Source organism: Herpailurus yagouaroundi, unplaced genomic scaffold (genome assembly GCF_014898765.1).
Source record: "Herpailurus yagouaroundi ecotype Mexico unplaced genomic scaffold, PumYag 77, whole genome shotgun sequence".
NCBI classification, from domain to species: Eukaryota; Metazoa; Chordata; class Mammalia; order Carnivora; family Felidae; genus Herpailurus; species Herpailurus yagouaroundi.
The window spans coordinates 30,673,279-30,685,977 of record NW_024412388.1 but is presented as its reverse complement, the minus strand read 5'-3'; the positions used below and the strand labels follow the sequence as shown (position 1 = coordinate 30,685,977).

Here is a 12,699-nt window from a genome sequence, read left to right as displayed (position 1 = left end):
CCCCCCCCCCACCAAGCACCTCTTCCTATTTTCTTAAATATTCATATTTTTTAGATATGTTTATCAAAAGTGTTTTTTTTAAAAAACAGTATTTTTTTTTATTATTTTTTTTAATGTTTATTTATTTTTGAGACAGAGAGAGACAGAGCATGAACAGGGGAGGGTCAGAGAGAGAGGGAGACACAGAATCTGAAGCAGGCTCCAGGCCCTGAGCTGTCAGCACAGAGCCCGATGTGGGGCTTGAACTCACAGACCGTGAGATCATGACCTGAGCCAAAGTCGGACGCTCAACCGACTGAGCCACCCAGGCGCCCCTCAAAAGTGTTTTCAAAAAATGTTTATCAAAGTCATAATTTGCACATAGTTTAAAGAAAGTCATTGAAGTTTGTTATAACATGATGTTCTTCTGTTCCCCCTCACCATAATTTTCCTGCCCTGCCAAAGGTAACATTCATTTTTTTCAGGTGATTATTTTGGCTTTTATTGCTACAGCTCTGAAAAACATATTCACATTATCACTACTTGATTTTTTTTTTTTTTTTTCAGTTTTTGGCTGTTTTGGGTCAGAATTTTTAGGAAACAGACTCATGGAGAATTGCATGCAGGAGGCAGAGAGTCATCTCAGGGACAACTCTTGCAAGGGAATGAGGGGAGCAGAGTAGGCAGAGTGTAACTGAGATGCCATCAGTCACATAGAGGCCTCAGCTGGTCCCAGGGGTGCATTGGAGCTTGGATAGCCCTTCTGAGTTGTTCTGAATTGAGGCCTGGGAACCAGGCCTCTGAACCCTCACATGGACAGTCATGAATTCTGGCTGATTCCCAGAAGGGGTGAGCAGCTCTCTTCAACCAAAGGCATTTACTGGGGTGGAACTTCTCCTGGGGCTGCTAGCATCTCACACTCCTGGGAGGTGAGAAAGTGAGAGTCTTGGTCTTGAAGGGGATCCAAGTGGCTTCCCAAAGCCTCCACCGCAGTCCACCTCTCACACCACTCAGATCCTTATTGGCTGCTGCGTCTCAAGTCTCTCCTGTCTCCTCCCTCCTGACCTCCAAGCGGTTGCAGGGACCCAGAGCTCAACACTTTTTTGTCTTCTCTACCCTCACTCTTCACTTAATGGTTCTTAACATATTAGCCTCGTGCCCACCTCTTAGAACTGATTCTTTACTGGGTGGGAATGAAAGTCACAGCTAATATATTCTTCCAACACATAGTTTGTAAAAAGAAAAAAAAAAAAAGTGTTATGTGGGGCTCCTGGGTGGCTCCATCGTTTGAGTGTCTGACTCTTGAATTTGGCTCAGGTCATGATCTCGAAGTTCATGAGATCGAGCCCCAAGTTGGGTTCTGCACTGGCAGGATGGAGCCTGCTTGGGATTTTCTCTATCTCTCTTTTCCCCTCCCCTGCTGGTTCTCACTTTCTCTCTTAAGTAAAAATAAATATATATTTTTTTAATATTTATTTTTGGGAGAGTGCAAGCAGGGGAGGGGCAGAGAGGTGGGCAGAGGATCCAAAGTGGGCTCTGCGCTGATAGCGGCGAGCCTCATGTAGGGCTCAAACTCATGAACTGCCAGATCATGACCTGAGCCAAAGTTGGACATTCAACTGACTGAGCCACCCAGATGCCCCTAAAAATAAACATTAAAAAAAATTTTTTTAATAGTGTTATGTAATAATTATAATATGAAAGAAAATGAAAGTAATTTACAATAAAATAGTATGTATTTCAGTATTTAAATGCTTGGACACAACTAAATATGTGAAATATTTAAACATACACTTCTGCCTAGAGCAATAGTTAGCAGTGTGGACTGACATAGGTGTATTTTGTTGGCAGGGTCACAGTAACATGATTTCCTGACATGGTGAAAATCCCCTGGTAAAATTCTGAACGAAACCAAAAATTATGTTCCCTTGGTTTATGTAGTAGGTCTATTTCTGGAAAAATTCAGTGCAAAAGATAAGTCTTTGGATTTATATGTAAAATGGAGTTAGGTTCTCAGCTCAAATCATTATAAACAGATTTTTATCCAATACATGAATGTTTCTCAAGGCATTTGAAAGTCTGAGAGGATTAAGAATAATTCTTCCTGACATGTGACATGGCAGGACATCTGGATTCCCTGTTCCCTTCCCACTAATGCCAGTAGCACCCCCATTATTCCTGACAACGAGCAACATAGCTTGGAGTTTCCAAGTAGCCTCGAGGGGGCAGTCTTACCCTATTTATAACCAGTGCTCTGGCCAATCCCTTCCTGTCCCAGGTTTTCCAGGGTTTCCAGTCATATCTGTAAATGAATCCTGTCCACATGTCAGCCTCCATGCTGTTCTCTCCCTGTCGCCTTCCCCTGGACGTCCCCTGGATGTCTCAGACCTCACAGACTCTCATGTTCTTTTCTCCCAGACCCTTCCTCTCCTCATCCCTGTCTCCAGCAATGCCACCACCATCTCCCTAACTGCTTGCTCAGCTTAGGACCCCTCCTCGACCCTTCTCCTCCATCTGACATAGGTCAGATCCACGGGTTTCAAGTCACTTTCTCGTCTGCCCTTGCTTCACCCTTCCTTCACCAGCACCAAGTCCTCACACTTGTCTCCCTGTTTCCACTCCTGCATCTTCCCCTCCTGGTCCAATATGTGAGGTAGTCAGAGCCATCCTTTTCAAACATAAACCCAGTCCTGTTACTTTCTGGCTGAGAGTCCTCCCATGGGGCCCCATCACTTAGGACCCACTGGCATGAGGCCTGGCACCTTCCCAAGCTCCCAGAATGTGCTGCTCCTCCCTCTGTCCTCAAGGCAGTCTTGCTGTTCCTCAGTCACAGCTTACTCCCCCTCAGGGTCTTGGTCATTCTACTTCCTGTCCTAGAATGTTCTTCCTCTAGCATCTACAGCGTTCACCCCTCACTTCCTTCAGGTGCCATGTACCTTGTCTTAGAGACCTGCCTTGCTCTCTGTCTAGAATGGGCATTCCTGTCATCTCTTCTTTTTAGTCAGCTTCATTTTTCTTCATATATTTAATACCTGAGATTATATTATGAAGTTACTTATTCTTTCACTTATTTTCTGTCTCCCTTTCTAGAATATTAGCCTCAGGAGGGCAGGACCCAGTCTTTATTGGTCACCACTGTATTCTAGAATTGTGTAAATATTTGAATATTTAAAACTGATGTTCACAGGGCAGTTTTGTTATGTGTCAGGCACCTTGATCAACTCCATCATTGAGAGTGGAATGGGACATGGTCCCCATCCAAAGGGCGCATGCAGTCTAGAGCCCTAGCCATGAAAAAGAGGCTTTCTCACTGAGACAGATGAGCTTATAGGTACCCTCCCTCAGCCTCTGCCGAACCTGGCTCTTTTAAACTCAGATGTCACCTCCTTCAGAAAGCCTTCCATGGTACTGTTACATGTGTGTATGCGTGTGCATGTGAGAGAGAGACACACACACAGACACATATACTTTTAGGTGATTGCGTCTTGTGCTTCCATTCACTGAACAGATGTCTGTGCCACGAGGCTTTGCTGTTCCATAGCATGATTTTCTTTAAAAAACAAACAGGGGCGCCTGGGTGGCGCAGTCGGTTAAGCGTCCGACTTCAGCCAGGTCACGATCTCGCGGTCCGTGAGTTTGAGCCCCGTGTCGGGCTCTGGGCTGATGGCTCAGAGCCTGGAGCCTGTTTCCGATTCTGTGTCTCCCTCTCTCTGCCCCTCCCCTGTTCATGCTCTGTCTCTCTCTGTCCCAAAAATAAATAAACGTCGAAAAAAAAATTAAAAAACAAACAAACAAACAAACAGTTTTATTGGGATGCAATTCACATACATTCAGTTCACCCATTTAAAGTATACATTTCAGTGGTTTTTACTGTACTCAGTTATGCAGCTATTACCACAAATAATTTTAGAACATTTTCCTCCCAAAGGAAACCCCACACCCTTTAGCATTCTCCTTCTCCTTGTCCCCCAGGCCTAGGCAAACACTAATCGACTTTCGATTAGTGTTTGCCTATTCTGGACTATCATATAAATAGAATTCCACAGTATGTGGCCTTTTGTGACTGGCTTCCACTTAGCATGTTTTCGAAAAAGTTCATCTACGATATAACATGTATCTGTACTTAATTTTTTTTATTGTCAATTAATATTCAGTGTGTGCATATACCACAATTTGTTTATCCATTCATAAGTTGATGAACATTTGTGTTTATACATTTTGGTTATTATGAATAATGCTGTTGTGAACATTCATGTATAAGTTTTTGTGTGGACCTATGTTTTCATTTCCCTTGGGTAGGTACCTACAATTGGAATTGCTGGGGCATAGGATAACTATTTTTTCATATTTTGAGGAACTGCCAGACTGTTTTCTGAAGTGGCTGCACCATTTTACATTCCCATCAGCAGCCTATGAGGGTTCCAGTTTCTCCGTATCCTCACAATCACTGGTTATTCTTTCTTTTATGTTCTCTTTATGTTATCCTAGTGATGTGAAATGCTGTCTCATTGTGGTTTTGATTTGCCTTCTGACTGATGGAAGCAAGATGTTGAGCATCTTTTCATGTGTCTGTTGTCCATATTTTAATCTTCATGGGAAAATGTCCATTCAGATCCATTACCCATTGTTAAATTGGGTTATTTATCTCTTTTTTATTGAAATACAAGAGTTCTTTAAATAGCTGTAGTTCTCTTATCAGATACATGGTTTGCAAGTATTTTTTGTCATTCTGTGGGTTGTCTTTTCACTTTTCTTTGTTTTGCTTCAAAGCACAAAAAGTTTTAATTCTGTTGAAGTTCAATTTATCTCTCTTCTCTTCCATCAGTATATTTTTTCCATCATAACTCAGAAGGTTTTGCCTAAACTAAGGTTGTGAAGATTTACTCCCATATTTTCTTGTAAGAGTGTTAAAGATTAGCTCTTACATTTGGGTGTTTGATCCATTTTTAGTTCATTTTTGTGTATAGTGTGAGAAAAAGGATCTAATTTCATTCTTTCACCTGTGGATGTCCAGTTGTCCTAGCCTCATTTGTTGAAAAAGCTGTTCTTGGGTGCCTGGATCGGTCAGTTGGTTAAGCATCTTACTTTGGCTCAGGTCATGATCTCATGGTTCGTGAGTTTGAGTTCTGCTTTAGGTGAGCATGAGCTCCGCTTTGGGTGAGCCCTGCTCTCTCGCTCTCGCTCTCTCTCTCTGTCTCTCCCTCTCCCCCCCCCCATCTCTGCTCTTGTGGGAGTCTCTCTCTCTCCCTGCCCTCGCTCACTTGTGTCCTCTCTCAATAAAAGAAAAACAAAAAAAAAGGCTGTTCTTTTAATTGTCTTGGCATCCCTCTTGAAAATCAATTGACCATAAATGTAAGGATTTTGTTTCTGGACTTTCTGTTCTGTTTCATTGATCTATATATGTGTCCTATGCCAGTTCTACATTGTCATGTATTCTGTAGCTCCATAGTACATTTCAAATTTGACAAGTGTGAGTCCTCCAACTTTGCTCTTCTTTTTCCAGATTGTTTTGGCTATTCTGGGTCTCTAACATTTCTGTATGAATTTGGGGAATAGTTCTCAATTTTTGCAAAAAAGCCGGTTGGATTTTGACAGAGATTGCACTGAATCTGTAGAACAATTTGTGTATTGCCATCTTAGCAGTATTAAGTTTTCCAGTCCATGAACATGGGATATATTTCCATTTGTTTAAATCTTCTTTAATTTCTTTCTGTAACATTTTATAGTTACCTGGGTATAAGTTTATATTTCTTTTGAATTTATTCTGAAGTTTATTCTTTTTGATGTTACTATAAATGGAATTATTTTAATTTCATTTTCAGATTGTTCATTGCTAGAGTATAAAATAACTTGATTTTTGTATGTTGATCTTGTATTCTGCAACTTTGCTGAACTAGTCCTAATAGTTTTTTAGTGGATTCTGTAGGATTTTCTTTATACAAGATCATGTCATCTGCATATTTCATTTCGTTGTTTTGTAGATTGCAGTTGCTGGAACATCTAGTACAATATTGAATAGAAGTGGTAAGGGCAGATGTTTTGGTCTTATTCCTGATCTTAGGGGGAAAACATCTAGTCTTTCACTGTGTGGTTTTTTTGTAGGTGCTCTTTATCAGACTGAGGAAGTTCCCTTCTATTCCTAGTTTGTTGAGTGTTTTTATCATGAGAAGTTGTGGGTTTTGTAAGATGCTTTTTCTGTGTCTATTGCAATAATAATGTGGGTTTTGTGCGTTATTCTGTTAATGTGTTATATTGCTTTTTGGATGTTAAACCAGCCTTGCATTCCTGAGATACATCCACAGTTATCTTTTGAGTGACTCTTTTCCACTAGACTATGAGCTGCACCAGGGCTGGGACCAATGTCCCCAGGGCTCAACAGGAGCTAAGTTACAAAGTAGACAATACAAGTATTTATTGAATGAGTGAAAGAAAGGATAAACCAGTATAAAATGATTTAAGCAACTTTGCTCACCATTTCACTATCAACTGAGTGGCAAACAAGGCATCCACATGGTATTATCCTAGAGTCTGAGCCTGCCTGGTTGAAGGGCTGTCAACAGTCTGCACAGATGTACGTCTGACAGCAGGGAGCCAAGGGTAGGGCCTGACGTGCTCCTTCTCTCCCCCAGGCCTGCTCTCCATGGTCAGCTCTGGCCCAAACACCAACAGCTCCCGATTCGTCCTGACATGTGACAAGACTGATTGGGTAGATGGCAAGCACATAGTGTTTGGGGAGGTCACAGAAGGCCTGGATGTCTTGTAGCAGATTGAGATGGGTGCCCACTTGGGCCCTGGGTGCGTAGCCCTGCGGGAGAGCTGGAGAGAGGGGCCGTGGCAGATCCCAGGGAGGGCTGCTTCTGCTCAGGCAGGGGTGGGTAGATGGGGAGGGTATCCCTAAGCCAGTCCTTACTCTTCACCTTCCCTTGGTTCTCCCCCTCTTCTGTCCCCACAAAGACCCAGGGCAGCAAGGATAGGAAGCCAAAGCAGAAGGTGATCATTGCCAACTGTGGGGAGTACGTGTGAGTCCGCAAAGTCTCGGCACTGCCCCTGCATATCCAGGAGGGAGCTGTCAGCCTGGGAACCAGCACCTGAGGGTGTCTGTCCCCTTTGCGGCAAGCAGGGGTTTGTGTCGTGGCCCTTCTTGGACTCAGCTCACAGCGACTCTTCTGCAGGTATGGCCTGGACTCCCTCTGGCTCTTTCCCAGGCGTGGCCAGCACAGGGGCCACCTTCCTCATTGTGGACAGGCTGTATGTGGCCTTTTCTGGGCCTTTACTGCCACAGCTTCTCCTCGTCCTGCCAATGTGGCTCCTGGACATTTCTTCTAGGAAAATAAATCCTAGTTCTTGTATGGCCGCCTGCCAGCCAGGTCCCAGGTATTTTCAGAGAGCTGTGACTGGCCCATCTTCCTGTGACAAAGCAGAGCACCTCCCCTGCTGTTTCCCTCCCACCCGGGCTGGGTCCCTAAGACTATACCCTTTGCAGACTACTGTAGGGCAGCAGAGGTCAGAGCTGGTGCCAAAGTGCCTCTGTCCTCTCCTCTGCTACGAGGCCAGTGAGTTAGGTAAGCCATGCTCTATTCCTGCCCTCATACCTAGTCGTGAGTCTAAGGGGCACCTGAAATCAGTCTTGGTGACCCATTCACTTATTATTCAGTCATTGAACCAATAGTCCGAATTGTAGTACCGCAGAATGCCCAGAGTCCTTTTACCAGGCGCTGTGCGTGGTGCTGGGGAAACACGAGAAATCAGCCGAAATGGTACTTGCATCCTCCCCATACCCCAGCCCCAGTGGAAATCAAAGTCTGGTGCCACAGTCTGTAGCATGTGTGGCCTCTCACCCTATACCAGTGTTTGGCCAGCCGGGCCACCTCCCAGCATGTCCCATGTGCCGAGGCTGGTCACCAGAAACCATCAGTCATCAGAAACAATGTCCAAGGCTGCCACCTGCTCCTCTGCCGCCTGCCAGTGGCTCTAGATCAAGGCTCGACACTCAGAAACCATTGGGCAGGGCTGGTTCTCATTTTGGGTTGAAGTCAGGCTGAGCCTGGAGGGGAGGAGAGAAGCCTGCTGGCCTGTGACCCCAGGGCAGCTTCTGCAGAGGGTTGGAGGCTAGCCCTCTCTATCTAGCTAGCATCCTGGGCCAACCTTGGTTTCTGCCTTCAGGTGGGGTTTGGCTTGTACCCCTTTGGTTGGCTGGCGCCCGCTCCTGTCGCTCAAATCACGGCCTGCGGTATTCCCAGCAGGGACCCTCGCTCCCTAACCTAGGCGTCCCTCTAACTGGTATCAGTCATGGCTATCAGGACAGGCAGCAGTGAGGCCAGGAAAATGCCAGCCACTCAGGGCTGGTGTGATGTCTGGGAGAGAAGAGATGTACTTGAAATACTCAACAAGGCTGGCTCTAGGGATTACATGTGGGGAGGGGGAACCGACTGGCCTGAAGCCCCAGGAGGGAGGACTGGTCACAACTCTGTGAAACCAGGGGAGAGGTTGTTGGGGGGAGGGAGTTCTGTCCCTCACTGTGCTTCCCTGATTGCCCTAGGAAAGTGGGACTAGCACACTGGCCAGGAATCCAGTGGATGGGGACCTGACAGGTGGCAGTTGCTCCCTCTGTGCTCTGTAAGGGGCTTCCCCAAAATTTATCATGTGGGTCCACCCGTAACCCTTGTGTAGGTGGTGACCTGAGCCTCAGTGGTGAGATGCCAGGTCCTAATGCCATCAGCCTGCTGATCGCGTAGGTATTGTCTGACCAGAGCACCTGCCTTCCTGATGCAGGGCCAGTGCTCCCGATGGTAGGGTCATGGGGACCCCAGACCTGCCTCCAGGGAGGGAATCGTGGCAGAACTGGGGCAGAGGCAGTGCTACAGCAAGATCTGTTTTCAAAGAAGATTTAATAACAAATTTTCAATATATCATAGATCGAGTAAATCAGATCACCAAGCAGTACATAGAGTATGATCCTGACTTCATGAAATACCCAGATGTTCTATATAAAGACAAACATGTATGTGTCAAAGAAAAAGACTGGAAGGAATTATTAACAATGCTTATCTCTGTGTACTGGGATTATGCATTTTGGGGATTATGCTGGGATTATGTTTTTTATTTTCAAAAATTTCCCTAGCACACAAGTGAGGAAAAACTTTTTTTTTTTCTTTTTAAAGGTCCAAATACTTGCTCAAGGCTTCATGGTAAGAAGAGAAACCCCAGGAAAGCTCCCCTTTCAGCTTCCCAGAAGCTGTAGGACTCTGGACTTTGGGAGGAAATGGGGACAAAACACAGCCCCGTCCTCAGTCCCCAGCAGAGGCCCCGGCTCCACAGGTCACCAAGTCACGGTAGGTCCCTGCACGCCAGGACTCCCACAGGCAGGGGATTTTGTAAGTCCCTACCTCATCCCTAGAGATGACCAAATTTAGATTTTTTAGGAAAAGCTCAGCTTTAAAGTAGATACAGCAGCACCTCCTGGACATGTTCTGGAAGGAGGGGATTTTAACAGGAAGGTTTTAACAGGGGAGGCCCAGATACATAAATTCATTTAAAGTAAGACCACTAGTAAATGCTATTCATTCAGTACCCATGCACGCACGGTGCTGAGTGCTTTGTGGACACACCAAATCCCCACGATGGCCTTGCAAGGGCAGTACTAATACTCCAGAGGAAAAACTTCTAACTTAGAGGTGACATAATTTGGTGAAATTAACAAGAGGCAGAGCCAGGATTCTATGCCAGGTCTACTGGCTCTAAAACCCACCATATCCTATTCACAGCCTCCTTTCCTGTGAAATTGCAGGGCATTTCTTGAAGCATGTTACCCATTTCTTTACATAGAGACACAAAAGAACAGGGCTTTGCCTGGTGAGCTGTCGTCCGGGCCAGTACCATGCTCTGATTGTGGAGGTGCACTGGGTGTGAGGCGCACAGAGCAGTTCCCCCTGCCCCCAGACTTGGCTGTTCCTCTGCAGCCTCCCTTCCTGGCAGCACTTACTTTGCTGTCAGTGGGCCTGAGCTGACCGCCCTTATGTATTCTAACGTGCAGCCTTGAACGTAACTTGGGGTATCAGGCAACCATATAAATAAGATGGCTGCCCCTTTATTGACTTTGCATCCACAATTCTCCCCCTTCTCCAAGGCCTTTTCTGGTTGGTTTCAATTTGTTGGCTGGCTGGAGGTTCTAGAAGTCTGTCAGGAAGTCCATGACCACTGTACTTTCAGCTTTATTGCACAGAAAGGGATTCAGATCATGATACTTACATTCCTATTCGGCACACCCAGTGGACAAGGCAGTCTGCATCTTTAAAACATTCATTCTACAAGCTTTCTTGGTATCCCCAAAACATGTCAGGTTATGTGCTAGGTGTTGAGGAGACCAAATACTGACATTTGTTAAAAGTTTTCAAAACCTCCACTGCCATTGATACTGGGAGGAGAGAGCTGCTAAGGCCCCGAAGTGGTGGGTTTCATGTCCTATGTATACAGCAGCTGGGCACTCAGGCTGTCTTTGCTCTGTGACAGAGGAGACAGCCAGCGTTTCAGGCAGGAAGTAGGCTTATATCCTTGTGTCACAGATGAGGAACTGGAGCTTGAATCAGGAAGGGAACTTATCCTGACACCAAACCCATCAGTGGCTGAGTTGGAACCAGAGTACAGGTCTCCCGACATTCCAGCCACTTTGTGATTCAGTCCCTTGCCAGCCAGAGCTCAAAGCCCCAGGCTAATAGGGAACTCCCCACTTTGCAGACAGTCTGGGCCTGCCCTCTGTGTACACGGGGAGGGTCTCTTCCTCTGTACTTGCTCCACAGTCCCTTCCAGGTCCCCGTGGAGGGGCTGCTGTCCTGCAGCAGGGCCCCAGATTCCTCAACTGCTGCCCCGCCTGCTGTCCTGGGGCCCCGCCTGCTGTCCTGGGGCCCCTCCTCAGGGTGCAGAGTGATGGCAGAGATGCGCATCCTTGGGCACAGGGGTGGTTCTGCCTCGGCTGGGCTGTGCCTGTGGGTTGGGCGGGCCCAGGATCTGCTTTTAATGACACAGTATTTCAGGGCTCGGGCAGCTGAACTCTGTCTGCTCCAGCAGGTAAATTACAGGCTTAGCAAGTCAGAAATCAAACAGACACTCCCAACTGACTATGGCAGCTGCTCTGAGGAGAATAACGATTTTCGGGAACCTTCACCCAGGTCAGCCTAATTACTGCCTGTCATTCCCTTGGGACAGGGACCTTTGGTTCACAGGCCTCAAGAAACAGCACAGTGCTTCTGGGCACACAATGTGGTATAGACTGTTGAGCAGCCTGTTCTTAACTCCTCGGTTCTAGCAGACAGACAGTTCCCTCCTTGCCCTGTGCCTGGCCCGAGGTGGCCCAAGCACCATGCTGTGGGTAGAATGGGTTGCTCCTTAGTGTGGGGAAACTGAGTTCGCTTTGTGTCAGTGCTAAGCCTCACATGGAAAAAAGGCAGGGGAAACTGGAAGCCCCCAAGGTTATTTGCTTCTGGGTTGGGGTGGGGGCATCAAACCACTTTCCCAAGGAGGGGAAGACATATGCCATAAAACATCCCTGTCACCCTCAGTCTTAGCATGAGGCTCAACCAGCTCATTCTTCTTCCAATGTGCTGCCAGTGGGCCAAGTTAGGAGCCCAGTAATGCACTACTGAGCACAACTGCATCTCTGTGCCCTGGAAATTCCCAGTGTGGTGCTTATAAAGAGGGACAGACCCCCTTCTCCCCACTCAAAGCCCAGCCAGCTAAGCTCACACTCCAGATGCTCCTCAGACAGGCCCGGGTCAGCTACAGTCTGGGTTGGGGATGGCCAAGGACAGGTCCTAAGACAGGATGTCTGAGCTGAAGACAGTGCAGTCAGCATGCCTCGGAGGCTGCTGTGCACATCAGGCCAGCCAGTCTGCAGACATCGGGGGGAGGGGGCAGAGGGACCTGGGGAGACCCTGGCAGGGATGGAAGTAGGGGTCCTTTCTGCCACCCCACCTGAGCTGTGATGGCATTTGAGGGTTTCCTGCGTCTGGAGAGGGGCCTGATCCAGGCGGGAGGCTCTGCAGCAGCGGGGCCGGGCCTCAGTGGCAGCCACAGGCCCTGACCACCATGTTGCGGTGCTTGCGCAGGATGACATTGTTGCTGCTGTCATAGTAGAGCACGGAGGTGGCACTCAGCTTGGTGGGGGCACAGCACGCCTTGGGGACCGCGTCCGGCTTCATCAGGTGCACCTGGCCAGGGGAGGGACGGCAGTCAGGTGTGAGTACCGCGGCCTTCTCCCACGACTCCCAGGTCCCACCGACCCCGGAGTCTCCAGCTGCTCACCCTCCCCGGCTCCATCCTCTGCAGCCCGTGCTGGCGCTAACCTGTAGATGTTCCCCACCCCGCCCCCCTTCACCCCTTCCCCGCACCAGCTGACTCCCTCCCTCCACATTCACTCCCCTCAGAGGCCATGACCCGCTCACTGGTCTCCAGCACATGGTGTGCCCAGTCCCTCTGCCGCACCACCCCTCTGGGGTCCCCTCTGCTCCTCCCATGTGCTCCTGTAACGTCCCTGATCATATCTTGTCCCCATTAGCTGTTTGCCATCTGTCTCCCCTCCCAGCTGTGAGCCAGTGAACGATCACAGAACAGGAGAGACCTAGAATCCTAGGTCCATCCTCGTGTTCAGTGCTGTTACTCCTCAAGGCACTTGCCACCCGATAACAACTTCTAAGGCAACTACTGTTCTGGGCCGACCAAGACGGA

General features: G+C 47.6%; 1 long non-coding RNA gene across 3 annotated transcripts in view; it reads left to right on the top strand.

Moving 5' to 3' along the window:
* Positions 1-12,693, top strand: part of LOC121026905 (uncharacterized) — a 24,735-nt gene extending 12,042 nt beyond the window's left edge. The window contains exons 1-4 of one of the 3 annotated variants that reach the window (XR_005788491.1): positions 6,935-7,151; positions 9,141-9,311; positions 12,081-12,208; positions 12,530-12,693. This is a non-coding gene — a long non-coding RNA (uncharacterized LOC121026905). Of the gene's footprint in view, positions 1-6,934; positions 7,152-9,140; positions 12,209-12,529 lie in introns of those variants that run through there. The other 2 variants (XR_005788489.1, XR_005788490.1) reach the window with 2 other exon arrangements.
* Positions 12,694-12,699: the final 6 nt, after the last annotated feature.